The sequence below is a fragment of the Centropristis striata genome, chromosome 4, assembly GCF_030273125.1.
Source record: "Centropristis striata isolate RG_2023a ecotype Rhode Island chromosome 4, C.striata_1.0, whole genome shotgun sequence".
Taxonomy (NCBI): Eukaryota; Metazoa; Chordata; class Actinopteri; order Perciformes; family Serranidae; genus Centropristis; species Centropristis striata.
In genome coordinates, this window is record NC_081520.1 from 10,286,861 (window position 1) to 10,314,549 (window position 27,689).

General features: G+C 37.5%; 1 protein-coding gene and 1 long non-coding RNA gene across 3 annotated transcripts in view; one reads left to right on the forward strand and one right to left on the reverse strand.

The window, feature by feature from the left end:
- Window positions 1–27,689, forward strand: part of LOC131969778 (uncharacterized) — a 115,504-nt gene that overhangs the window by 67,536 nt on the left and 20,279 nt on the right. Inside the window, exon 2 of the long non-coding RNA XR_009394147.1 lies at window positions 22,166–22,254. This is a non-coding gene — a long non-coding RNA (uncharacterized LOC131969778). The remainder of the gene's footprint in view (window positions 1–22,165; window positions 22,255–27,689) is intronic.
- Window positions 1–27,689, reverse strand: part of cadm1b (cell adhesion molecule 1b) — a 164,199-nt gene that overhangs the window by 63,210 nt on the left and 73,300 nt on the right. The gene's annotated exons all lie outside the window — the stretch shown is intronic.

Here is a 27,689-nt window from a genome sequence, read left to right on the forward strand (position 1 = left end):
CCTGCAAAGCATCAATCAAAATTTCAACCTTGTCAACAGACAATGAAGTCAATAATTGATAAATCTGCAAAACCCCGAGTTTCATTTCAATTTACGCCCAAGAAATGTTGCCATATTTGGCAATTTTCCACTCAACTGTGCGGCTTTATGATTAATTATTTAGGTAAAAATAAGCTTGGGTAGGCCGACAAACTATTTTCCTGCATTGGTCATAGTGTTGACATTTTCCCAGTTTTTCTTAATATCCATATCCTTTAAACTAATAATTATGTTTTTGAACCAACTTGGCAACACTGCATCAACTGTATTTTTTAAAGATCTGGCCATATTTTTTATTTAAACATTCTAAAACCTATAAACTATAACAACGGTTAAGTCCCCAGAGGGTTTAGCTTCTTCCTGTTGGAAATTACTCGTTTAGCGAAGCACATAGAGAAGAAGAGCTATCAAAGAGGAGCCACAGGCAGCGATGCGAGGGGGAGCAGAAGTGAGGCAAGCGAGCCAGGATCCAGACTGGGCTAAGAGTGGACTGCATGAAAAGATACTGGACTTAGCCCCGAAGCTAGCAGGCTGCATCGTCCCCACATCACATCCGCCTGTGACTCCTCTCTGTTGGACTGTTGTTCTCTGTGACTCCACTGAGTGAGATAAGACTCTTGCAGAATCTCAGTTTGGGTGTAGGCCTTAATTTTAGACATTGTAAGGTTTATTGCTTGTCTAAGACAGTCTTGATGAGTCATCGCTGCATTTAGTAAATTTTACATTACTTGCATAAGTAAAATACTGCCCCATATTATTTTGGAGCATGTGGCCAGGAATTACAAATAGCACCTTTAATAAAAATGTCTCTGGCAGAATGCAGACTGACTCTGTTCTCCTGTACTAGTCTAATGCCCTGCATGGCAGTCCATTCACCTGAACCTTCAAAATCTCTCCAAATCGGCCTCGCTACATAAAGGGTCCACTACTTCCTACAGTGACATTGAATGTTGGTACTTAATGTTAATTGTGAGCTGTTGAGTTACCCAATGTTGATGGAATTAAGTGGGGATACTGGGCTGGAAAATTTACATTTAAAAAGAAACTGCTTTCTTCTGTGTGATAGTTTTAATCAAAACTGTTGAAATTGTTTAAATCACCACAAACAGAATTCACTGCCATTGTGTTTGGGGTGGAAGCAGAAATATCAAAGTCACAAAATTGGCAAACAAAACTAAAATTAACTAAATGCTTAGAAACCACTAGGCGTAAATGGGAAAATGTATTTTCTTTGTCATTTGGGTGACCTGACCCTAGAAGACATGATCTGAAAAGATCAGAACAGCAGGGACACTGGCATCCGCCTCCATCCTGCTCAGAGACCTGCTGGCTTTGAGTAAAACTAAACTTTGCAAACAACTTCTGATGCGAGGCTGTCAAAAAGTGTCTGAAATACTGTATTTGCACTGTTTTGCCTTTGTATCTATTGGTTAACAACTGTTGGTCAACACTTTCAAAAGGAAGCCTTTAGAGGCACAGTTTGCTAAGCTTGTTAGAGAAATATCTGCACCTTTATGATCAATCAAACTGTTTCTAACTCTTCATTCCCTCTGCTGCCTTTGACGCTTTTTCACCACGAACCCCGTTGCTCTTGTTCTCTGATTTTTCTGTCACCGCTGTTTCCAGCTTCCATAGGTTAAAGTTACCTCTTTAATCTTCATGTGCCCCCAACTGGCACAGAGTGTAAACAAATGAGCAATATAATGCAGCACGAAGTATACACGCATTTATATGCAGAGTCGTGTTCGGCTGTGTTTCTATTTCAGGCGAGTTCGACTTCGTTGTTAGTGTACCACCCACATGACTCAGGGTGGTCACATTTGCTTGCAGCAATTTACACAGTTTAAGTTGTAATGGCTTTTCCACATCTTTCTCAGAAACAGCTAAGACACCTCTGTAACTACTTTGGGGATACACTGCGCGACCACAGCTCCGACACCATTAGCATACATTGTACTGTCAATTTAAAACTAATGTTTGCAGCTTATTCTAATGGGAATGAGTCAATTTGTTTTGAGAGCAGGATGAGAATATGAGGACAGGGGAAACATGCGGCCACGATGTTGTGTGGAGAAACATTATATTGTATATGCCGAATTTCCCGATGCAGTCTCGCATAATGTCATCTCTGTCATGCTCTAGATCAGAGCGCCAGATCTTGCAGCAAAACATCAAAGACTCCTCACACCAGGCAAGCCAGACTCCAACAGACTGACAGACTCGCACATATTCACAGGAGCTTATAGCATCTGTACGGCTGTGTAGCACACAAATATACTAATATGATCACATCACAAAATGTTCGCTTATCTCTGCCTGCACTTCTCACCTCAGATGGAGAAGATGTATATCTGTCACTTCTATAGCTGCAAGTGTACATTTAGAACATCATTTAACACAAACAATGTAAATTCACTGACATTGTGCTGAATAAATAATGCAGTGATTCATGCCGTGCACAGCAGCAGAGGGGGTTTAGTGCTAGTGCTATATCATTACACATTATATAATTGGATTTTTATTACTAATGGATGGATGGGTAAGCAGCCTTTTAAAGTTGTAGTTGGTTGAGGTTAAGTCAGGTTAAGTACATTGTGTATGTTTAAATATAATTAACTGAAAAACAATGTATCATATATGATTTGCTAATTGTAGATTTAGATGTAGAGGACTAAAAACGTATAAAATTGCATTATTAGTGCCCTAAAATTTATCAGGTGTGTAAATTAGCATAAAACTAAAATACACAAATAAAGTTTAGAGCTGCAACAATTAGTCAACTGATCAAGTGATTCAACTTTAGTATGCCAAGGCCCCCGAAATAAGTTTCACTGGCAGTATTTGGAATACAGTTTATGTTATTATTTCATAACAATACACATAATAATAATGATAATAATTTTTTGACATTTGTGAGACAGCTGTGGCTCAGATGGTACAGCAGCGGCCCACTGATCTTAAGGTCGCAGGTTTGAACCCTGGCCATGGCAGTCAGTGTGTGAGTGTGTGTGAAGGTTAATTTTCTGATGGCCACCAGTGTATGAATGTGTCTGACTGTGTCAATGCTGATCAGTAGTGTAAAAGTGCTTTGAGTGGTCGCTATGACTAGAAAAGTATCGAAAGCAGTCCATTTACAATCTTTTTTTCCCTCTTTTTCCTTCCCTCTTTATTTGTTGAGGCCTCCATGATGTCCCCTGGGACCTGCCCCCACTTTGAAATACAGACTTAGCCATTAGACTCATCGACTAATCACTCAACTATTTTTTTTTCTATACAGCCCTCAATCACATTCTGGCTCCTGAAATTGGAACTCTTTAAGCAAAGCTTTTAACACGCCTGTTACAGACCAAACAATCGGTAATCGAGGTAATTAATCAGTAACAAAAATGATCATTAGTTGATGTCCTACAGAACTGCATTAAGTAATTGTATTTAGTCACTTCCCACCACTGCATTATATTGTGTTTAATTGTGGACGATAGCTGGGTATCATTTGAAAAAACAAACTTTTACACTAAACTTTAAATAACAAAATGTGTTGTTGTTTTTTTAAATTAAATCATTTTCAGACTGAAGAATGAGAAAACAAGTTTATTAATCTGACCAGGCTTTCCATGCTAACTCTCAGTATTTGACAGTTTTCAGCACTGTGTTCTTCAGACACATTTGGGTTTGATGCCCCGCCCTGTAGTGGCTCTCTAAGATGTCTGGTGCTCAGTGTTTGTTTCATACTGTATCCCTTCTGATACACCAAATGCTGCTGCTGCTAACAACGATAATCCAGCTGCTATTACTACTACTAATAACAATAATAAAATGTGAATGTGGGGTGTTGCACAGCGGTCCTTGCCGGAGGTGATGATGAACACAGAAGAGATGATGATCATAGAGGAAATAAAGAGAAAGAGTCGGCTAATCTATGGCAAAACACTGCTGACACCTCGTAAGATTAGAGACGCCTCTCAGTCTAAATCAGGCCTCTATCTGCATGCTCAGCGCCATTACTTGCTTTGTGGGGTACTACCCTCAGGGGTGCATTGCCCACACAATGGTACAGTGCCAAGCTGAAGAGCACGAACACACACACACACGCATGGACTTCCTCACTCACTCAGTCACGCTGGGAGAGATGGAGATGAATCGAATATGATGATTAACAAGGAAAATTCAGGGAAAATCTTTACAGAAAGAATTTGAACACCCCCGCAGTGGTGGAAACTCCCTAGCAGGAGTTTCCTTTCTTTACAAATTTATATCTTAACCATACTACTAATACAGCAGCACAGACTGATAGAGCTTTGATGACGAGGAAAATGGCATTTGAGGGAATGTTTTTTTGCCTAAACACAGTAGTGAGAGTGTGTTTTTCCAGGAAGATCAGGGCCATGCATAGGGTATTGTTTGTTTTGGGCAGAGAAGAGACTGCCACTGGAATGCCAGAGTAAATACCCGGTTTTGTCAGTTCTCTGTGCTGCTGTTTGGGATCCAGAGCAACCGCAGGATCAGCATCAGAGAACATTTTCATCCCTCGGCTTACAGACCTACTGAACTGCAGCTCTGCATCCTCTTCCTAGCCTTACTGCTCTTAGCTGTGAGCCAGCTTTGCTCCTTGAAATAAAAAAAATGGCCCCACATCTGCTCCTAACATTTGATTTGTGTGCACGGTTGAAGGAAGCAGAGTTCATTGGCAACTCCAGCTTGGGATTTTTGCTTTTGGTTGCAATATGAGGAAATTAATAAAGCTGTTTTTTTGCAGCTTGTTGTTGAGAGCAATAAAATTGAAAATGACAAGAGGATGTTTTCAAGTCTGAAAAACACTCAAATATAGTTCACCCTTTCAAAACGGATGAGTTTAGATTTGCACCTACCCACTCTGTTTTGTATTAAATTGGTGCAGGGTTCTACAGTTGATTTTTTAAATTAAATTACCAGAGTCAATTTCAACACTGCAAAACACCTCACATACAACCTGGCAATAACACAGGCCTGTATAATGAGGTAAAATAAAGGCTAAATGAATCCAAATCAGAGGAGCCATGGGACTGGGGGAATGTGCAGTGTGAACAATTAGCCAGCTCATCCAGCATACGAATCAGCTCCTGGCACATTACGCACATACTGTAAAGCTCATTACTGCTGCAAAACACACAATCAGTCGATCAAATTCAGTGACAGAGCAGCGAGCGAGCTCTGTCAGGATCCGTCTGTCATTCAACTCTTTAACCCGCTGCTGCACCCTAATCACCCGGCGCAGACACAACAACCGCCTCACGTTGTGTTTTAACAAGTCATGCTTCGTTATGTGCAGGACTTTTCCCAGACTTTTCCGTTCTTTGATGGATGCTGACTGTTGTGATGCTTTCATCTCCTCCCTCTAAAAAAATGAAAAAGAAAGAATCCTTGAACGCAAACACTCATGGTTAAACATAAAAGGGCTGAGATATTTTAAAACTGACATCACTTCAAAGGGAGTGAACACATTCAAAGGGTATCAGAGGAAAGAGATTCAAAAGCCTGCTAGTCACCTGTAATCCACTGCTAATACTTGGTCCCCACAACTGCATATTAACATTCACACCATTCACACATGCCCTGGTAGAATATACAGATGCACACCGGCAATCATTAATATTCAACTGAACGCCAACCAAATATACATCTGCAAGAATGTCTCACGTAGATATTTTCTAGTTGTAGCTACTTTGTCTGTATTGATTCAGCATGCCAAGAAGAAGGATCTACACATATACACGGATTATCTCGTGAATATATCAGTGTCATTACAGATCAGCGGCTGTTTCATAGTGACAACTATCCTGTACGTCTCTTTTCTTCTCAGTGTCTCATTCTTTCATCACTTCAGCTCTTTGTCTGCCTCCACATTCTTTGAATTTGTTGCCTCAGTCAGTTGTGTTGAAAGGTGTAGCTTTAAAAAGAGAAACTACCTCACTTCTAAATAAACCAAGGAAGGAACTATACCTTCAAAGGTTGTTTTTTATTTATTTACCACAAAACAGAAGTTAAAAGTTTTTTGAAAGTTTAAAAGAACAGCATTGGATCTTTGATGCAGCACAAACAAGCACTAAATAGAAGTCTTTGTGACTGCAGCAAGGGGAAGGCGTTTGAAAGTGAGACTATAAGACTTGTGGAGCATTATAGTAAGTTAAGGGTGGACCAAAGAAGAAAATAACTTAATGCACGGCAACTTAAGAAAACATAAGCAAATGAAAAAAACATATTCACAAACTTAACCACACACAAAAACATAAATTGATTTTTGTCATCACAGCATTTAAATAGCTCACAACATAATGTAATATAATATTTGGTCCTAACCATGGTTAGGACCAAATATTGAAACAAAGATATATTGTATTCCTGCCTATTGAGATACATTAATGATTGGCGCCAAATATCAATGTTTTAATCTAAACAGATTGGCTAAAAATCTGACTTGTCAAGTCACTTTGTGATTCCTTGAAGTGCTTATTAAATATAACATGAGGCAAAGAAGAACCTGATGCCCAAAAAGACTTTCTCCCATAGGGTTAAGTAAGTTAGCCATTAGAAATTCCTCATATGCTTGCTCTAAGGGGATCCGGGGAATTTTAAACACGAGCTTCATGCGCCACTAAACAACTTTTATAGGAATGAACAGGGCCCCGCCTCCAACGCTGTGTCCAGTTCTCTTTATACATTCAAGCAGAGAGCTGTCTGTCTGTCTGTCTGTCTGTCTGTCTGTCTTAGTTTTATTTTGTGATGTGTAGATTATTGGGACTAGCATTGTAAAATCGCTGTACTGTTATACAATCGTTATAATGGACAACATTTAGTGATAGTGTTGCATCATAAGTTACTCTGTGATTCCCACCCCTAATGGAAACTGTTTTCATGGGACACTAAAAATAATGCCTACGGCTCGGACATGTTCGTGGCCTTGCTAAAAATCTTGGTATTTTACCTGGACGGACGCGGTTTTGCCCCCTTTGGTGAACTCTGGTGAACTCTGTGACTGCTTCAGTATGTGTAACTTTTTACTTCAATTAGTCTGTGACCTGGAAGATGCTGTCAATAAACTGTACTAAGTTAATGCTACTTCATATGATAACCTGTGTGAGAACGCAGAGGAAAAATCCTGGATTACTTTGTTGTTTTAAAAGAAAGAAGAAGTTGGAATAAAATACTTATTAAATGTTAGTAAAGCTATAAAACTTATATAAGTGCACTCCATTTACCATTTACCAAAACTTCTAAACCTCTAAACTTGTTAACGTGGAAAGTATTAATAAACGATGTTTGTGTCTTTTTGAATAAACAGCAGAGAAACACTGGCACCATTGTTCTGTAAAGTAATCTCAGGCATCAGGCACAATAAAAGTGTAAACAATGTATAACAGAAGGAGGCTGTGAACATCAGCCAGTATACCCTCGGTACAGTCGCAGTGAAAAAGAGAATCACACATTTTGGCAGAACACTCATAAGCTCTTAAGGGAAAAATGAGCTTCATCTTTAAGCTGCTCAAATTTCCATTTCCATTTGATTGCTCTCTCAAACTGCTGCGTATTAGTTTGGCACAGCGGGCAGATAGAGTCCACTCTATAAAACAAATCTTTAAACCATTTTGTTTCTGGGCATCTTCACTTCGACCCAAAAATCAGCAGATTGTGCGAATAGACAAGTGAAGCAAGCAGGGGAAATTAAAAAATAACAACAGAATAATTTTCATTATGGAGCAGACACAAAAGAAGAGTATTTCCATGTTAGGGCCACTATAAAGTCAAATATTTTTACTTAATTTGTTTTATTTTCTACAAAGCCTCTGAAACACCCTGAAGCTGCTAAAGATTGGTAGTCTGCACCATGGTGTAATACTTTTTTAACCTTAGACATTCAGGATGCAGAGATGACTTTAAACTTTGATTCAAAAGGAATTGGGTGCAATACTAATGCAAAATCTATCTGCAGAAATATTCCTGTGCTGTTTCTGTTTAAAGCAAATTGTTGATGGATCAAATGTGACAAATGAGAATAGTGTCTTCCAAACCACACACAGGCTAAAAGCGACCACACTGCAGGTGAGGCTGATGATGATGTATTTCTTTGTAGGATAAAGAAAAAAAAGAAAAAGCTGAAAACTGCTAATCTCTCTACTCTGATTATTGCTGTCACTTTAGATTTATCCATTGTATGTGTGCAGATTTGGCAGTCAATTTCATAGCCTTAAACACAATCTCCCTGGGAAATGCTAAGGTCAAGAGGGATCCATAAATAATCCCTAAGTCTGTGACTCTTCCACTAAGCGTTATTCAAAGAGGATCGATAGGATGTTGTGATTCAAACACAAAAACCTTTTCTTTTGCTTATCAGCAAAGCTCTCTCCCAGCACTTTCTGGTGATCAATTATTAAAATCAACTTCACATGGCCCGCACGTGTCAACAAAATGGGGAAGTCAGATTTATTCTATAGGCTAAGACTTTTGAGAGGTAATTTTTCATCTTAGTGGCCTTTAGCATTTCTTATTAAAATACATTATTGTTCTTGTAGATTTATTTATTCAATGTGATAGCTCATTAGTCAGATTAATGTAATGTACTCTCTTCTCACTAGAAATGGTTTGCCTGCAAAGAAGGTCCGTCTTTCTGTATAAATAAATGACACGAGGTAAAGTTCAAGTCTTCTGCTTTTTGCCGAAACACTGACTTTCATTATGCATCTATTTTTAAGGAAGGGGTGATGCTAAATTTAACTCTCAGTTCTTCAGTTGTACAGAAGACCAATTTGAAGATTCAATATTCAAAATTTACTGAAGTAAGCAGCATTTTAATGATGTGGCCGGTTCAGGTGGAGCTATTTTAAGATGAGGCTCACTATATATGACTGGGTCATTTATACTGTATAACATTGTATAATCAGGCTGCGCTGATATGTGACTAAATTTGCCTTGGATCTGGATATTATAAAGATAATACTATTGTTGTCCTTTCCTTGTTTAAGGCTGCACTACAGTAAACTGTTCCAGCTGTAAAATGATGTGCCTGCACCCTCTTCACCATTGTATAAACATTACTGATCATTTATCAGAAATCTAAATATTTTCTTGTCACAATACCAATGTCAAGATATTTGACTACTGGCCTAATTTTCACAAAACTTGCTGAAAGGTTATAGTGTTGGCCAGGAAAGAACCTCTTTCAGTTTTGGAGTGGATTCAACTCGAGGGACAGATGCATGAATTATTTTTCACTTTCATTAACATTGCAGAATAGGGCATGGCCTTGCTGAAAGTCTTTGCCCTCCGAGTACCCTTCTGGGTTCATCATGTTTTACAAAAAATATATAAAAAAGAGACAAGCATAAAACTTACTTATTTCACAAAACACAATCAAATCTTATATAAATAATCATACTTTCTATTACTCACACACTACAACTTTTCACAAGCATTTAATACTTATACCACTCTGTCTTGGGGGATTATTTCTTTAAATAGACCTGCCCACTGTTACTGTGATCTCATACAGATTCTCAACCACCTCAGTGTTATTATTATCCTGGAAGGCTGAACTTTAATTGAGGATTTACAAGTTAGTATACAAACAAAACCTGTGTTTAATAATAGCTTTAATAACCAAATTAGTTATTAATGTTTGCCCCCCGGCAGTAGCACCGCTAACGAAATACAGAAAATAAAAGGTAGGAACACCAGCTTTTATTTAGGAGTAATTTCACTGCCATGTAAAACTATCAGCATACTGTACTGGAATTAATCCCATCTTGAGTTTGAAGTTAAAAGCTGCACATATTACAATGTGTAGGAGTCTGGGGAACACTTAGATTCATTAAAATGTTTATGCACAGAAATAAAATAAAAATCTTGTAAAAGTTCAATGTCAGGTTGAAGAAGCATTGCACCAGCTGTGCACAAGTCTTTATCTGAAACTGTCACCTGGTTTGACACAGCAGCAGTCTAAACCCACCCAAGTGTTCAGGAACAACTGTGGGTGAGAGCTTGGTGTTTTATAACTTGGGATTTATGATAATATGTATTTTTTCAAAAGACATTTATGAGGAACATTCTGAAATGATGATAAGCGTTTTGTCAGTTAAGGGACGTTTTGGTAAGATATAATCACAATTATGGGCAAAAACGTTATGTCTGTCATTTACTGATCCACTGCAGTATATCAGTGCTGGATCCTGAAAGTTACATTTCTACACTAATTATACACCAGTTTGAAACACCACATACATTTGTAAAGAGGTTTAATGCTATCTGGTTTACATTTTACCACTTAAAAAGGTATTTGACAATTTTTTATTGAACTATTTGAAAAAAGGTAAGTGAAATCTTCGCTCAATTGCAATCAACCTCTTAATCTAGCAGAGACGATGCATTACATACATGCAAAACAGTCCATATTGCATAATCATCTAATCATCATGTATGTTATACTGTATAAAATGAGGTCTTCACTTTAATAATCAATAAACCAATTATATGTTGTCTAAACTGTTCTTTTCTTCATAAATATTGAGTCAGTTAATGCTGACTTGAAGTAGAAAAAAACTTAATTTTACTTTTTATATTTCACATTAATGGACAATACCATTGATTTAGCATATTTTAGCCAATTAACACCATTTACTTTGTATCGTACTTACACTGTATTTTGTAAAATGTTGCTGTGTTTTATCATTTAAATTTTTAGATTTTAGACATTTAGATTTTACTCCTGTTCCAGTCAGCCATTGATTTCCATTTAATGCCATTTTGTGAAAGGTATGTATTGTTCCAAGGTAATGCATATCAATTTTTTTTATATTAAAGCATTACCATTAGCATCACACATTGATAATGTAAAAGCTCTTTAGGCACAATTCAAGTAAACTTTAAGAGTCTGTTGATTGATTCTCATGAGGAAAATGAATACATTATATAATGTATAAAATTTAATCATTGGAAATCTGGAGTTTTTAAAATCAAAAGCTGTAAGTGTGGATGATTTCTTGTTAAGGGACTAAAACTTGCCAACAGACTGGTATGGTCCTTTAGGAGACTAGCTGATTATGAACACACACACACACACACACACACACACACACACACACACACACACAGACTTTTATAAGCTAACACAGTGTAAAATTGCAGGTTTGTACTAATGGTGCCAATTCATGTTGTTGTGCTCTTAATACTTGAAGTAACTGGGAGTCGGCCACTGGCATGAAAGCAATAAAGATTTGAATAATTAAATACAAATAATTTCTCACAAAGTCTTCCAAATAAAACACGTTTTTTTGTTTCTTCTGTTCAAAACAAATTCCTAGATTCAACATTTTATGTGTCTCGCTCCAACTCTTAAAAGCAGAGTCTGCAAAGCACTTCAAAGAATTTAAATTGCCTCCCTTCGCTTGTGCAAAGTAGGACACACCTTCACTCTGGGGAAACACTGCCCATCTCTACGGCTATTTGAGGAACTACTTACTCCCAGAGGTCTGATTTCTAAAGTCAACAGTATTTGTATAAAACGTAGCACTGACTCATCTCCACTCTAAATGCCAACCTCTACTCAAGAAAAAAAAGTTAAGAAGATGTCTTCTTCTTTTTACTATGTCAGAAAAAAGACAGCGATTACAGATAAACACTGTTTACAAAATGTTCTAATACTGGCTGTTTGAGATGATGTGAATCCAGTGTTTGATCACAGTCCTAAGGCAATTTTTCAAATCTATCTGCACTACAAAACAGTCTGATGGAAAACGCATTTGCTGTGCTCTGATTACAGATTATTACAACCCAATGAACAAACATTTGTCTTGTCAACATCTCCAGTATGAACTACTTCCTCATGATTGTGATGCTATTTGAATTTCACCGCATGCTATTTTTCATGTCAAAAAGTCACTCTCACATGTATTACTCATCAAATGTGAGAAAAGCTGCTCACAGGGCATCCTGCTGGCCGCAGGGTCTGAGGCAGACACCGTTTAACCACAACATCCCAGGTTTATAAAACCGTTTTTGCATGTCATCCCCCTCTCTCCCTCCCTTTTTTCTTCCTTCCACATTTGTCCTGTCATCCTCCACCTCCCACTGTTCAGCAAAGGCAAGAAATGCTCAAAGAATTTGCTGTAACTTAACTCGCATTCTGTGACAGACAGCAGCTATTGGGAGGATCTTGCCAACACAATATGCAACATTTGTCTTCAGACACAAAGTGTATTATTAGTCGCCTTTTTTTAGATAATTAAATTAAAACAAACATTTTATTTTACAGGCCATTTTCTTGTTGTTAGCTCCATTTAACTGTTACTAAAAGTCTCATAATAATAGAGTCTATTGTAATCAGCGAAAGGTGAATAAAGTTTAAGACACTAATTACGTTAATTAAGTCAACAAGAAATCGTTAAAAGCACAAAAACAACTCTCATTTTCACAGTAATTGATACAAAATTACTTTAATATTAAATAAATATATTGTTTGTAAAATGACAGACTTTTAAAAAGTTGTTTTAAATTTTTTTTTTTATATATATTTATTATCCAACACCCGCACAGAAATAAAACAAAATATCACACACGAATCACCCAGCCTGATGCAGGACTTGGCTACAACACATCGAATCTGTTACCAATCTGCCGGCAGTTGGAATTGCATTTTGGGAAATGGTGCAGGTTTTAACAAAGAAGAAGAATATGGGGAACATAAAAATAAATTAAATCCTCTTCTTTGTCCAACATGATTGTCAGAAAATATCAGTATTAAATCTGCAGAGTACTCTTTTAATGCAACAGTTATTAATAATAATATTCTAGACAATAACGTGCTTCCTATTTTGTAGCAACAGTTTGGAAAATATTTCCTGTTTCACTATGACGTCCACATACTTTTGGCCATCTAAGTGTGTGATATATAAAACGTATATGAAATGCCCCTACCGCAGCACCTACCCACATCACCTTGCTATCTCCCTTTCCTCTGCAGTGAGCTGAATCTTAATGCCTGTATGATTTGTGCAGATTGTATCCTGTGAATTCTGGTGCAGCATGAAACAAATAGCTGGCAGTGTTAGCTGTTAGACGGGCCATTTGGTGGAGTTTGGCACTAAGAGTCTCGCTGGACTATCACCGGGAGGGATTTTTTTTTTTTTTTCACATCCCTTAATTTATTCTTTTATGAGATCAAAAATGATTTTTGTGAGCCAGATGTGGGCAAGAGGGCATCACATATGAAGCTTCAGACAAACAATGCATTATCATATTACATAAACAATCTCGCAGCCCTAAAAAACACAGAGACAGACAGAAAGAGAGGGAGAGAGGAGAGCGCAGTGCCACAGCCTGGAAGATAACAACTTATGCAAAACAATACATCCCACAGGATTCGTCTTGTACTGAGGCTTTGAACTTAGTGAGAGAAATTAATTTCTAAAGTTTAAAATTTTTCTGCAGGCGATTCGACACTGAGGGTGAACTTCAGGTTCAGTCGACACAGCTGAGGGTTTGAACCATGAACTCTGCAGACCGCAACATTGCTGTCTAGATAATAAGTGGGGAGCTGTTTTAATATTTGATGACCTTACAGTAGTTTATGTATTAATTGTCAGCCATTATTAAATAATTTATTCAAGCATATTTACAATTCAGTGATTAGGATGAATAATTAAAACAAAACAATACGTAGGGTCGTTGCTGTAATGGAGTTTTCCTCCGCTGCGGCAGGGTAACCACACATGTTTTTAACCTTTTTTTAATTGTAGTTTTACACTTGTAGCTTTCTTTCAAGCAAATGAACTTTTTTGTTTTTGTTTTAGATGCCAGCTGTATCGGTGTTAACCATGAAAGCCTGTTTTCACCAAGATAAGGAAAAAAATAAATGAAAAGGAGGACATGATAATTAAAATGCTCTTAGTGAGGCAAATGTTTACTTGTGTGTAAGATGTATGTCAAATTATAATTTAATATAGTTCTTTTTTACTTAAGTCACACTTTTGATTCAATATAAATATAAATATAAATATTTTAACTCTATATAAAATATATTGATATCTCTAAGTAAATCAAATAATTTTGAATTGGCATCCTTTTTTGTTGGTGACGGCATTATCAATCAAACTGCAAGTGATCTTTTGGTTGACCAATATTTTTGGCCGATATTACCACAGACATATGATGTTGCCTTGGGTTATTAAGAAATGATGATAGCTATTTATTTATTTTTAATTATTCTTTATTTAAATGTTCTGTAATTGACTGACACTTTATTTAGCTTCTTTTTAAAATTATTTATTTGTTATTTTGTCAGTTATCATTTCTAGAATAGGTTGACAATGTAATACACTATATGTGTAACAATGATAAAAAAGCAGCCTTCTAAGTACCTTTGCATCATCATATCAGTGGAAAATTGGTGCACAATCCACACAGAAAGGGCCTTTTTTCATTCTAGCTCAAAAACATCATCCATCGTGTCAGTTATCACTGTGTTTTTCTCTCTTAAATCAGTATCGTTAAAAATCGCATTTTAGTAGGGCACTGATCAAAATTGTGTTCATTTATTACATATTTTGAAATCTGTTTTTGCTAATTAACTCTTGTGTTTAAGTTCATCTGACTCGTCTTTTTGTTTTACTTTACATCTCTATGTTGTTTTCAGTTTTATAAAAAACATTTTCTGAATTAGATCCCTGCTCACTTATGGAGGATGCGTGCACACTGTAAAACTGAACACATTCATCCTTAATAATGCACGAAATCTGATAAAAGCCCCTGTCTGCTTTTAGAAGCACACATGGGAAATGCATGTAACTTTTGCAGAGAGCTTTTGTGGCTAAACTGATTCCCACAACTCCACTCATGTGCCGCCTTATGCAAATCCATTTACTGTCGATGTGCAAAATTAAGTCACAAACCCTCCAGAACCCCGACCTGAGCTCTCCATCCCGGAGGTTGCTGGTGTGGTGTTCCCTGTTGAGGCCACCTTATTAAGCTGAATGACAAACACTTCAGCACTTGAAGTGGAGAGATGCTGCTGTGGAGGAGGCATGTGTGCTTTCCCACATTTCAGTTGCTTGTTAGTTTTCCGGAGTACTTTATTATTCTGCTGTGCCATTTCGAACATCAGCAACTTTACGGACTGTTTTCTGTTAAACTGTTTGGCTGTTGGTGGAATCCAACCACCGAGTACATTTAGTACTAATGACGTTTTCATTTCAGACACTGCTCTACATGTTTCTTTATTCTTTTACCACCTCAGTTCTACTACAATATTAAAATGATTCTTAAATTTCATATAAACCATAGTAATCAAATCATATTATTTATTGTCACACTCAAATACATTTTCAGTCTATTTTGTCAGGTATTATATCATATGTCATATTAATTAGATTTCCATATATTTTAGTCGAGTCAATTCTAATATAAAGCAAAAAAATAAAATAAAATACCATTCATGCAATTAAATCAAATTCACGGCCACCAATTGGAATAAAATATTTCTATTTTTACCTCTTTCCGTGAAATAATTATGTTGTGAATTATTCTTGACAGATAAAGTGTATATCTCCTCAAAACTTTATTAATCAATCTCTTCCAAAAAAAGTGACAATAAAAAAGGAAATCACAATTAACAGAGAATTGTGTCTTAAAACAAAATTATTCCAACCTCATGGGCGACCGTGTGGAACTGAAAAGAATACACCGAAAGAAAATAATTTCCCTAATTGACATTGATAAAGTTTTTGTAATTACCATTAATAAATTGTGTCTTTAAATGTTTATTTTTTCAATCAAAATAATTTAACTTTAATTTGCCTTGTCACATACAGAGTGCATTAACAGTAATTACTCTAATTACTTAAACTTTATTTCTTCTTTCTATTCATCTCAGTTTTTATTTGATTTAATTGCATTAATGATACTTTCTTGGTTTGTTATAATAACTTGAAAAATAGACCAAAACATTTTTTGTGTGCATATACACGCTTACAGAAAAGTGTTAGGCCATGAAGTTCTTCGTTCACAGGCTCCCTCAAACACCTTGCCATAAATGTGTTAAATAAATAAATAAAATAATCTAAATTTGGGTGCAGACATGTGAAATTAATTGCGTAAATAAGTGTCTCAAAAAGTATTCTTACTTCTCTTCCATGCATGTACCGTTTGACTGGAGAAGTTTCAACACTACTTGGTACTTAGTTATTTTGGTTCATACCCCAAAGATATCAAGTAGTGAAACCCAGTCATATAAGATACACAGCAATGCATCAGTATAGGGAGGTGGGATGAAGACTGCAAGCTAGTAAACAATATATGTAAACAATGCTGGATTTGAATCTCTTAAAATCGGTTTTGCAAATATATTCGACACATTTTTTAGAGCTCAAGGATACACACACTGCATGTTGGTGAGTTACACTGAATGTTTACAAAAAAACACCTCAGGGCACCTTTAACTAAAGGAATCTGAGTACTTCCTCCAACACATGCACATACTGTACATTATATTGTTACCACTATATATATAAATACAAAAATGAAAAGACTCAGTGAAACCACAAAATCAATAGTAAATTTGAGAGGTCAACTGCACAGTGAACTCAACCCTGATATTTAAATGCATTTTCCCTGGAAAAAACTGCAACTTCAGACGACAGGCCGGGTGCAGACTGACAGGGCGAGCAATGCTTGAGGCGATGCTGCCACACACAAAAAAAGCAGTTTAATACTTGCTTTTGCTCCAGCACCACGATATTTTCCCCCACTGGCTTTCTAATTCAATGTATGACCTCTCGCCAGAGAGTTTTAAAAGTCTTCAGGCAAAGATCCAGCAGCTTTAGGTCTGGCCAATGACAGATGAGCCGCAGAGGCAGGAGCAAGACAGCTTGCCCTGGGAAAACCACGGAGCTTTGGTCAGCCTGCAGGGGTGAACTTCTGCTGCAGTGAGGGGAAAGAACAAGCTCCTGTAACATTATTTTCTTCCTACAATATGGCACTGTCCTTTCAAACCCACCGCCAGCCGCAGCGTGTGTTATGTGCAACTAAACAGTAGGAGATCATTATGATACAGGCGGTTTATCTTGTCTGATTCTCTGCCCGAAACATAGTGTAACTGGCAGTTAGGAAGCATAATTCCCTGTGCAAGACGCAGTCACCTGTATAGGGTATTTGTGTGTGTGTGTCTTGTTCTGCATGTGGATGGAGACACGTTTAAATTTAACTGGATGATCAGCACACATCACAGTCCACAGATTCAGTGATTAATGACACCAAAGGGAGACAATATGAGAGCAACAAAAAGACAAGCCATGTTACCCTCTGGTGTTACTAATTGCTACCATGGAGGGTTTTTTTTTTTTTTCTTTTTTTTTTTAGAGTTGTTGGAATGAGGCAAAGCTCATTTAGTAATTGGATATGCAAGCAAGAAAGTGAATAATAGATCTTAAGGAGTAAAAGGGCTGTTTTGCATATGAGGGAAAGCTGCTATTTTGCATATTGTAAGTAGTACACTTGAGGATGCTGGTCATTTTCTTTCACTGATGAATGTGCTTTTATGTTTGTATGATACATGTCGTGCACAAGGACACCTGTTACATGATCAAAAGGCACAAACATTTTGCTTTAATCCGTGTTAAAAGGATTGCCTTATGTTTCTTATTAACAGTTCATGCCTCGTCTCTCTCTATCTGTAAATGTGTCAGTACACGTGCTATCAATTTATCATATTAGACACAGCAGACACATATAATACGACCGATCATTTAAAGCTAATTAAACTACTTTTCTATTATCTGTTATTTATTAATGCACAGATCACCAGCAGAATTAGCATTTCCTTGTCTCCCCAATGTTCCGCTTTGACTCATGAATACAGTAGATCTTTGCCATGCGTCCTCTGTGCCATTGTAGTCCAGTGCTGGAGGGAGCCTGCCCTCCAGTTACGCCGTTATCAGACGGCTGATAAAATGTTAACAAAGAAGACATTAGAAAGCAAACGGGAGACAGCTGGTGCAATCTTAGCAGAGCAGAGCAGAGCAGCAGTGGAGATGTCAGACAGTCATTTTGAGTCGCTGCCAAAAGCCACAATATGGTCACTAAAATTGCACTGCATGGACAATTTGCTTCTCTGTACAAGAAAAAAAATGCTCTTGAAGACAGAGCATAATAAGAGTTCTTTTCATATCCCTACTTTTGAAAAATATCTTTACCTTGGTATAATATAATTTAGCTCACTCAATCATAAAACTAAAACTCGCCAAGGGACAAAAATAACCAACTCTTTTTTTAAATAATAACCTCTCTGTGTTTGCATTTGAGAGAACTCCTCTTTGCTTTTTTTATTTTTTTTAACAGCAGTTACGAGCAGGGCTCTTGAAATACACTTGTTATCACCTTGAACTTCACCTGTGATCCAAGTGTTTGAACACCCAGAGGTCCCACTCTAACATCCAGCTTAAAAAGAAACTGTTGCTTAGTGGCTCTAAAAACATAGACTGGAGTCCATCTTGAATATTGAGTATGACAACCATTTCTGTGTTATTCTTTGCATGAGGAGGGAGCATCTGAATAACAGCCATTCGCAAATGTTTAAAGGGGCACTTTGTGGTACGCTTGTGAAAATACAGAAAATGTCTCCCAGCTTTGCGCTGAATGCATCATCTGGCAGGAAGCAGAGATCCTGTACAACAACAACCTTTAGCCTTCGCAGGGTCCACCTCCGCAGGGTGAGACGATGCAACGCGGGAGGAAAAAGAAGACAACTGGGAAATCTTACCGCCATCTTGTTTGGTCACAAATGGCTGCAGATAACATAGTTTAGTCAGTTACTGACAGTAATGGATCATGAGGGCTGGAATGATATTTATTGATATAACGTTGGGCTTGAAATCAGGTATTTAACTCAATAACTGATCTTTACGGGTCATTCTGTGCCAAAGGGTGAGCTTACAGAAAAGCTTAATCAATTTCTGGCATTGGTTGTTTCTTGGAGTTTATCTTTGAGCCAGCAGGAGTGATTTCTGGCCTGCAGCAGTCAGCAGCGAGTGCCGGCAGTGCAGACTGCACATTTGTCATAATTGTCTGCAGGGAAGCACACAGAAATAGTACTTACAGATGTTGTGCAGGTTTTCTGCTTTGTCAAGTAAATATGCTGTGTGTGAACACGCCCAGATTTACTATTGGCTGGAACTCAAACTTTATTTATAAATAAATAATAGAAGCACAAAGCAGGGTGGCATCATGAGTTCTGCACTAAAAAACATAGTTTAAAATATAAAAAAATTAAAAATTAAAAAAGCCTGTTTGAAATATTAAAATTGCATGTACTAGTTACACCACAATAGACACATTGACAATTATAATGCTGCTTTGCAGTGATTCATGGTAAAAGTCTGCATTTGGCCATTATTATTACCGTATCTGTGTTCAAAAAGTTGGAAAAGCTAAAGTAGATGAATAAACTAAACCCAGAAAGCTTAAAGACAAAACTTGCTAAATAAGTCCACTGGAGACCAACTAAGAAAGAAAAGTCATTTAGTTACTTTTGATGCTCTCCACATTGATTTTACATTCATTCAGCTGAGATGGAGTCCAAAATGGCTTGGGTGCTTCCCCTAATCCTTATAATAGTAGAGAAAACTCTGATAAATAAACCAGTTTTAGGAATGTCTGTCATCAAAAAGCATGTGTGCATGTTTGTATAATTTTAGCATTGGTGTGTGGAGCTGTAATATCTTTTGTTGCAACATACGTGACTGCCATTCATCAAACCGTGTGACCTCTGGCCAGTGCCCTTAGCCACATCCACAGAGTGCAGCTATGATGGATGCCTTATTAGAGACCTTTATTAGTGTACTTTAGCCGGGAGATAAACTTTGTAATTAATGTCTCAGTTTGAGTATATCTCATTTATTTCAATCGGATAAAGGTGACTCTTCCAGCCGACCGGAGAACAATGGCCATCGGAAGAGACAGAGGCTTGGCAGCCGAGCGGAGCCCAGGAATGCTGAATAACAATCCCGTCATCCATCATGGTATGTAGGGAGTCGGCAGGCTGTGTTCATCCCGAGGAGAAGCTCCAAGGAGCAGTTCCCAACCATGAGGGATGGCAAGACTGAAAACGGCCACTTTCCTCTCACTCTGCTTCACATCGAGTATATTCTTCAAAAGAGAACAAAATAGTAGGGTTTTACTTCTGCACCTTCCTTGGCAGCGCAGACTTCAATTAGAATCCAAAGCATTTTTTAGCTGCCAGGGGTGCCAATATGTAGTACTGGGATGCTGCTGTAATCTACAGTTCAATATTACCCACGCATCATTAAAATCAGAGCTGATAAATGACATAATGATGAGAGCAGCCTGAGCTCTGCTCAGCTACGGTCTGTGATGATGGCAGTAGTAATTTTCCTGTTAGGCTGGCCCCTCCTGTTTACTTAACCTTTCCGCAGTCCTCATTAACTCACCAACACCAGCAACTATGTTGGGTTGCCAAGGGCAAACACAATGGGCAGATGGAGCGGAGCTGAAACCATCACTTAGCTGGGCAGAGGTCAGTTTGCTATCCTGCTGGTCTGAACTCTTCACTCTGGATCTTAACATGTTGTTACATTATTCCTGCTGCCAGCTATACAACATGCAATAACCAGCATTTCACAAGCTTTCAGTCTCATTTAAGAATAAGGCGAGGCGTAAATCAGCGGGGTGTTGAGGGAAAGAAATCTCACACTATTGCCTTCTGCTCTAAAGATACTCCAGGCCTTTTCTTTTTTTTTGAGAAATACCCTTCAGTTTAGCTCCAAGAGAGAGGACAAAATGCAAACCCAGCACTGGGGGTAATGGGATATGCAGTCATTCATTCTGCTGCTGGTTCATGCTCTCTGGCCAAATGACATCTTGGAGCACAGCCACGCTGATACAGTAGCACCTCGTGAAATCACAGCTATTATTAATCCAGAGAAGGACAGCAGTCTGATTACACGCAGCCATAAAAGACACAGAGTCACAAAATACAAAACAGTTAGCCATCTATAAAGAAAAGCTTAACACAGCACTCAAAGTGTGTGCAATTAAAAATCCAGGAAATCCAATGCAGTCATAAAAACACGTCTTAAAGCTGCAATCTGTTACTTTCCTCACATTCAAACAGCAGCAAAGATTACAGAACATCTGACTGTCTGACTGTTACAAAACTGTATTTTTGTTGTTGGCGAACAGTGAAAACATAATTTACTGCGATGGTGAAGTTACACGACAGCATTATCAAGTGAAACCTGACAAACCTGGTCAACATTTACCAGCAGCAGAGGATAGAGTGTTTACCAACACAATAAATAATGTTTGGTGTTTTTTCAGTGTTTCACCTCTCTCCAACATACAGAGGCATACTTTCTAATATTCTAATAAAAAATGCTGGATTTCATCTTTTAATAATGAATTATAGATCAGCCAGAGGTACACATGCCAGGTCAGAGCATGTCAGTCTCTCTCCCCTCATTTGCCGTCTGCAAACCACCTGTCTGCCAAGAAATAGTCTGTAAAGAACATAATCACCTGCTGATAGAGCTGCAGCGGTAAGACTATTATTAGATGATCAGTCATCAGAGCAAACTCAACAGCATTTTTAAGTAATTTAAAGTCATTTTTCAAGCAAGGTTTGAACATTTTCAACTTTTCTTGATTTTTTGTGATAGTAAACTGATAATCTTTGAAAATGCTACTTTTGGCTGTGGGAGGGGGCTTTTTCATTCATTATTCTAAGAAGCTGTCATTGGAAAAAAGCAGGCACTTTAAGAAAAAAAATTTGGCAGGCGATTGGATTTACCATCCGTCTATCACATTTATCACAAGCCAGCCAGGAGAAGAGCAAAGACATCTTTTGCATTGAAAAAAAATCCTTTCAGTATCGTTCTTTGTTGTTTTTTTCAATGAAGAAATGCTGATTTTATGTTGTGGTCAGAATACCTTCCTTTGCTTGCGAGCCGTGACTAAGTTTCCAGTATTGGGGGTAATATCTTGTTGTTATTGAGTTACATTTTTAAATAAGCAATCTTTTACTGTTACTCATCTTGCTGCCACACATAAAGAAAATCACTGACGCATTTGCACTGTTCCTGTTTCTTTCCAGCTCCGTGGATCCAATCCTGCGGTTGTGTCAGCGTTCATGTGTAGCTCAGCTAGCGAGATGACAGAGAGAACAACCTTTACATCATCAAAGTAAGTAACTAAGCCTTGGTCTAGTTAACAGGTTGCATGTTGAAACATGATGTACTCTACGCTGTTAGGAGCCTATGTTTTATTGTTTTCATAGCAATAACTGCACCTCATATGCCTCTGCACAGTATGCTGTCAGCACATTCAACTTTTTTCATTGCAGCTTGGTGCATGTGTATATGCATGAGTCACAATACTCTCAGATAATATGCTTACTTGTAATAAAACATAATCTAGTTGTAAAGGGGATGCTGCATCATCCTGTTATTAGCCTGCAGAGTTACAGATTCATGGACCGTATACGAAGCTAAGCTATGACAGTATGGGCTGGCGGTGGCTCAGATGGTACAGGTCGCTGGTTTCATCCCTGGCAATGTTGCTCAGATGGTAGACTGTGTGAATGAGTGTGACTGTTAATTTAGCCTCTGCCACAAGTGTATGAATGTGTGTGTGAACAGGGGTTGCTCTTTGAGCGTTTTGAGTGTTCACTGTGTCTAGAAAACCATTATACAACTGCAGAACATTTAGTATATATTTATATAAAGAGTTTATTTTTATGCAGTTTTACAAATATCAGTTATACTTTTCCTAATTTGTTTGGCACCACAGACCGAAAAAGCAGTCTGTGGACTTCTCTTTAGAGTTAGGCCTTGTGGCATTCCTTGCTTTTTTTCCTGACATTTAATAGAGCAAATAGTTAATGGTTTAATTGAGAAAATAATCAGCAGTATGAAGACACGTTAAACCTGTTCAATCAAAATGAAAAATGCTGGCAAAAACCTAAGCGGAAATATTTAAATGATGTCCAACAGAAATAATTAGAATAATTCAATATTTATTCAGTGAAGCCCATATGACTAAAAATAAATTGTTAAGCTGCTTGCACAGTGTTAAGTACCTGCTTCTGTGCTGCTCTCCCAGTCAACCTGTTAAAGCAGATGGCCAGTAATGTCAGTGCTAGCAGGAACTTCCTCTCCAAAGCCCAACTTTGTCTCTGTCAGGTCCCCCTGGTTATTTGAAATGCTCACCAAAGGTCACGTCTGCCGTGTCAGAGTAAACAAGAGGCCGGTTATACCAACGTGTTTTGTCTCTGTAACACTCTCAGCGGGACGGCCGCACTCTGTTTTGTTTAAGTGGGCCTGTCTCCAATCAGTTAAATCAACAGCAGCCATTTGGAACAGGAGCCGGAGTGACAGGTGAACTGTGGCACTGTCTGCTTTCCTTCTCCTTGTTATCAGCTCCAAGGTTTGTGAATGGCAGGACTTGAGCCACTCTCCTGTCGATAGTGAAGCAACCCACAGGGACACGCAGGAAATCCATTAGCCCAATACTGCTGTTTGACATGCTCCGAGTGAACTGCACTTATCCCGCCGCGCTGCCATCCGAGGCGGTCCTTTGGCTGAATTAGCGTAGTGCATCGTCAGTCTGAGGTGACAACCAAATTGGGAAACATTGAATCACATCAGAAAACTGTTTTGAAGATTTTGGCCACCGAAATGCTGGCAAAATGGGTGGGGAATTGAAACCATGAACAGCATTCATATTATTGGCTGAGTGATAATCATGTGGTCGTGGTAGCATGAGGTTGTTGAGAGTCCCAGCATGCACCGAGGCAAAAGATTCTTTCATAGGCTGTGATTGAATAGTCAAAAAAGAAAATTTTAAAGAAAAGATATGAAGAAGGATTCATAAGGACTTGGACAACCTAAGAGAGTGGTAGAGAGTAGGCCTGTCACGGTAACTACTATATCAACTTATCGTTCAATATATAAGAATAGACACAATGTTTTTTTTTCTGGACTCAATGTATTGACTTTTTGTGCTTTTTTGTGTTGTGTTTAAAGTAATGTTGCAAATGTTTGACAGTCAGTACAAATTGCCTAAAAAAAAAAGATATTATCCAAGCAGCCATTCCAGCTGTTTATATGTTAATTTATTAATAAAATAATATAATACATAATGTTTATCTCAGTAAAATGTTATGTTAACAGAGCCTGAAGGTCTGTTTTATTTGTTTTGGCTGTTTATTAATTTATGTTTATTTATCTAGGATATTTTGATATTTCTTTTCCACATTTGGAAAAGGATATACTTATTATGCTCTAATATAGTTATAAAACTAAAATGACATTGATACAATGATACTATCATTTATTGTGATAGTTTCAGGGAAAATATATCGTCCTAAAAAATGTGTTATCATAACAGTAGAGAGAATCCAGCTGCACTCACTAGGCGATGGGAAATATTATAAAAATAGGTCTGCCCTGGTCAAGATGGAACACTGAAAAGACGTTTTAAATAATTTGCTCCATGCATTCTTATTGTGTTGTTTCCATAGACTGTTTAAAATATGGACATAGTCTCAATAATGTTTGCCATCTGACTCCCTGCTGATGAAAAAAGGGGTCAAAGAGGTGGATTGGGAGAGAGTTGAAGCATCCTTTTAATTATTTATGACTTTAAACCTAAATATAAATTAAAAGGGGGAGTTATATAAAAATTCACCGCTCTCCGAGTTGTCATGAAAGGGGGAATTATCTATGAATAATATAATAACTAGCCATCAGTGTTTAAAGGAGTTAGAGTTAAATGTCCCTCCCTTGTTGGTCATGTTGATTGTTTTGGCAGTTACTTAAATGTTGTTGTTGCAAGAGGGAAGTTATTTTGTGTAAAAGATGGTCCAGAGCATCCTGCGCTAAAGAAGATAAGAGGGGAATCACTGAAGCACATTTCCTTCGCATTTACAGGATTCAACCAGCTCTTATCATGGCTGCCACTTAGATTCTTCCAGGTCATTTCACTCCGTTAGGAAAATTCTTGAGCAAAAAGGACTATTTGACCACAGCTTTAATTTCATTTTATATTCTTGGTGCCATTGTTCTACATCGTGCTCCACAATGTCTCCACTGTTTCTGCTGTTTCAACACTTCCATCACTGTTTAACAGTCTGCGAGTCTTGTTGGTCCGTTATGTGTGAGGTTCTTCTAATGGATGAGCAAGCACCTTTTGATGATAATCATAAGCATGTTATGAAAATGAAACCTTGCTAATGTTTCATTTTTTGTCCTGCAGTTATTATATAATTTAAAGGTGCATCTCAATAAATCAGAATACCATAGAAAAGTGTATTTATGTCAGTAATTCAGTTCAAAAAGTGGAAATAACACATTATATAGATCCATTACACACAGAATGAAACATTTCATGTCTCCTTTTATTTAATTTCTTCTAATTATAATAATTATGGCTTACATTTAATGAAGACCTAAAATTCAGTGTCTCAAAAAATGTAATAATACAAAAGACCAATTTTAAAAAGTATGTTTTATATGGAAATGTTGGTCTCTGAAAAGTATGTCCATCTATATGCACTCAATACTTGGTTGGGGCTATTTGACTTGAACTACTGGAAATGGACCTTTTCATGATATTCTAATTTATTGCGATGCACCTGTAATTCATTCCTATTTTTTACCCAATTAAAAAACATTTCTTTACAAACTCTTGTGGTATCTAGCCATGCAGAGAGTTTTTCTACTTACTTTTGCTTACTTATATGTCACTTCCCTACACTTTTACACTAGAAAGTAAACAACAGTCTGCACTAAATAGGCTCCCGCTTTGTCAGGTGTAAAGGCTGGTGACTTTCATGCCATCTGGTGACCTCCTCAAAGCAACTATGAGACATTTCTCCAGTGGCAGCAGAGCAAAATAGCGCCTGTATTATTGGTTATATCTCTATGGGTGTCCTTCAGCTCTATTCAGGTCACTCCCTCCACTGTGTTATACAAATAAAATTACGCACAGATTGCAATTCAACTGCTATTTCTCCGCTTGGCAAATTGCTATGAGGCCAGGAGAAATTGAAAAAGCTGGCAAGGTCTCAGCTACCTGACAGTGACTGTGACTATGATGAAGTATCCTCCTGTTACTACTGTTGACTTTGCCAAATATCAGAGATCTCCACAGTCTCCACCCCATGCTCCGGGCCCGCCAGCTTCATAAACAGAGAGGAGCCGGTGCCAATATTTCTATAAGTAGCACCAACAGACCAGCCTGTAGGATCATGCCTCTCCAAATATCTTGCTGAGAGGTTACTTCATCTTCATGTTCTGTTTTGCTCCTCACTTGATTTCAAAAATTTCAGGAGCAAATCTCTTCGAGGCCTCGGTGGCTTGGAGCACAGAGAGATTGGAAAGCTAACCTGTTCACAGAAAAGTTGTGAAGCAAAACAATTGGTGACAACAGCTGGTGTTAAAACACAGGAGGGGTTCAAAAACACATAAATTAGTCACTATATAACACCCAAATATCACTTCTCATAAACGTGTTTGTGCATTTAACTGTGATTATCTCCTTGTTGTTTCACTTCTTTAGTCACGACATTTATGCTTTTCTTTTATTTCTTTTACACCACCGCTCAAAAGTGGAATCATCTGCCACAAAAGCTTGATTCAGTGCAGTGAGATGGTTGAGATCACTACTCTATATTCTATCTTTTGGGTTGTAAAAAGTCCTCTTTACAAATAGATGTTATTTCATGTGAAGGGTTTGCAAAAAATACACATGTATATGGAGAACAAAGTGCTGCACAATGGTTCAACCAGACTGAGAACTGAAAGGGCAGAAAGAGACAAAGATGCCTCTGAGCAGTTCAGTGAGAATCATTGGTAAAAGAAACTGAAAGCTGAGCATCAAAATGTGTGCAGATATAAACAGGTACAGGTTCCTCTTTCAGTGTCAAGTTTAAAATGGCGATAGAGATCCAATGATATGTTGATTAATCGACAGAAAAGTAATTGCATCTATTTTGATAACCAATTCATTGTCGTAATTTTCCTGCAAAAATGGCAGAAAATGTTTCCAAGGTCTCAAATAAGATTTCATGCTTTTCTCTGTTTTATATCATATTAAACTGAATATCTTAATTTTGTTGGACCGACAAAAATACACATTTAAAGTATTTACCTTGGACTTTTAGACACTAGGGTGGACATTTTTCACCATTTTCCGACATTTTAACGATTAATAGAGAAAATAATCCCAAACTAATGAAAGCACTCGTTAGTTGCAGCCTTAAATAATGCAAATAATAATAAAAAGGTTGCCTATTTATTAATAGTTCATCTACAGGTATCTAGCAAAGCGAAGCACATGTTATCCTATACCTTTGTGTCTGACTGTATAGATTGTATACTACAATACATTTTGTATTGAATCTTATTCACTGTGTAGTGTTTTGTGTTGGTGCAGCAGGTCTTTTTTTATATTTATTAAGTAGACTGGTGCAAGGAAAACAGATTCCCAAAAATATTTAGAGTAAATAATATATATTGTGTATATTTAATACACATGTACATACACAGTCGCCTATATACATAACTGCTGCTAATGACAAACAAACAATAATGTCTAGTGAGAATCAGGGACAACCT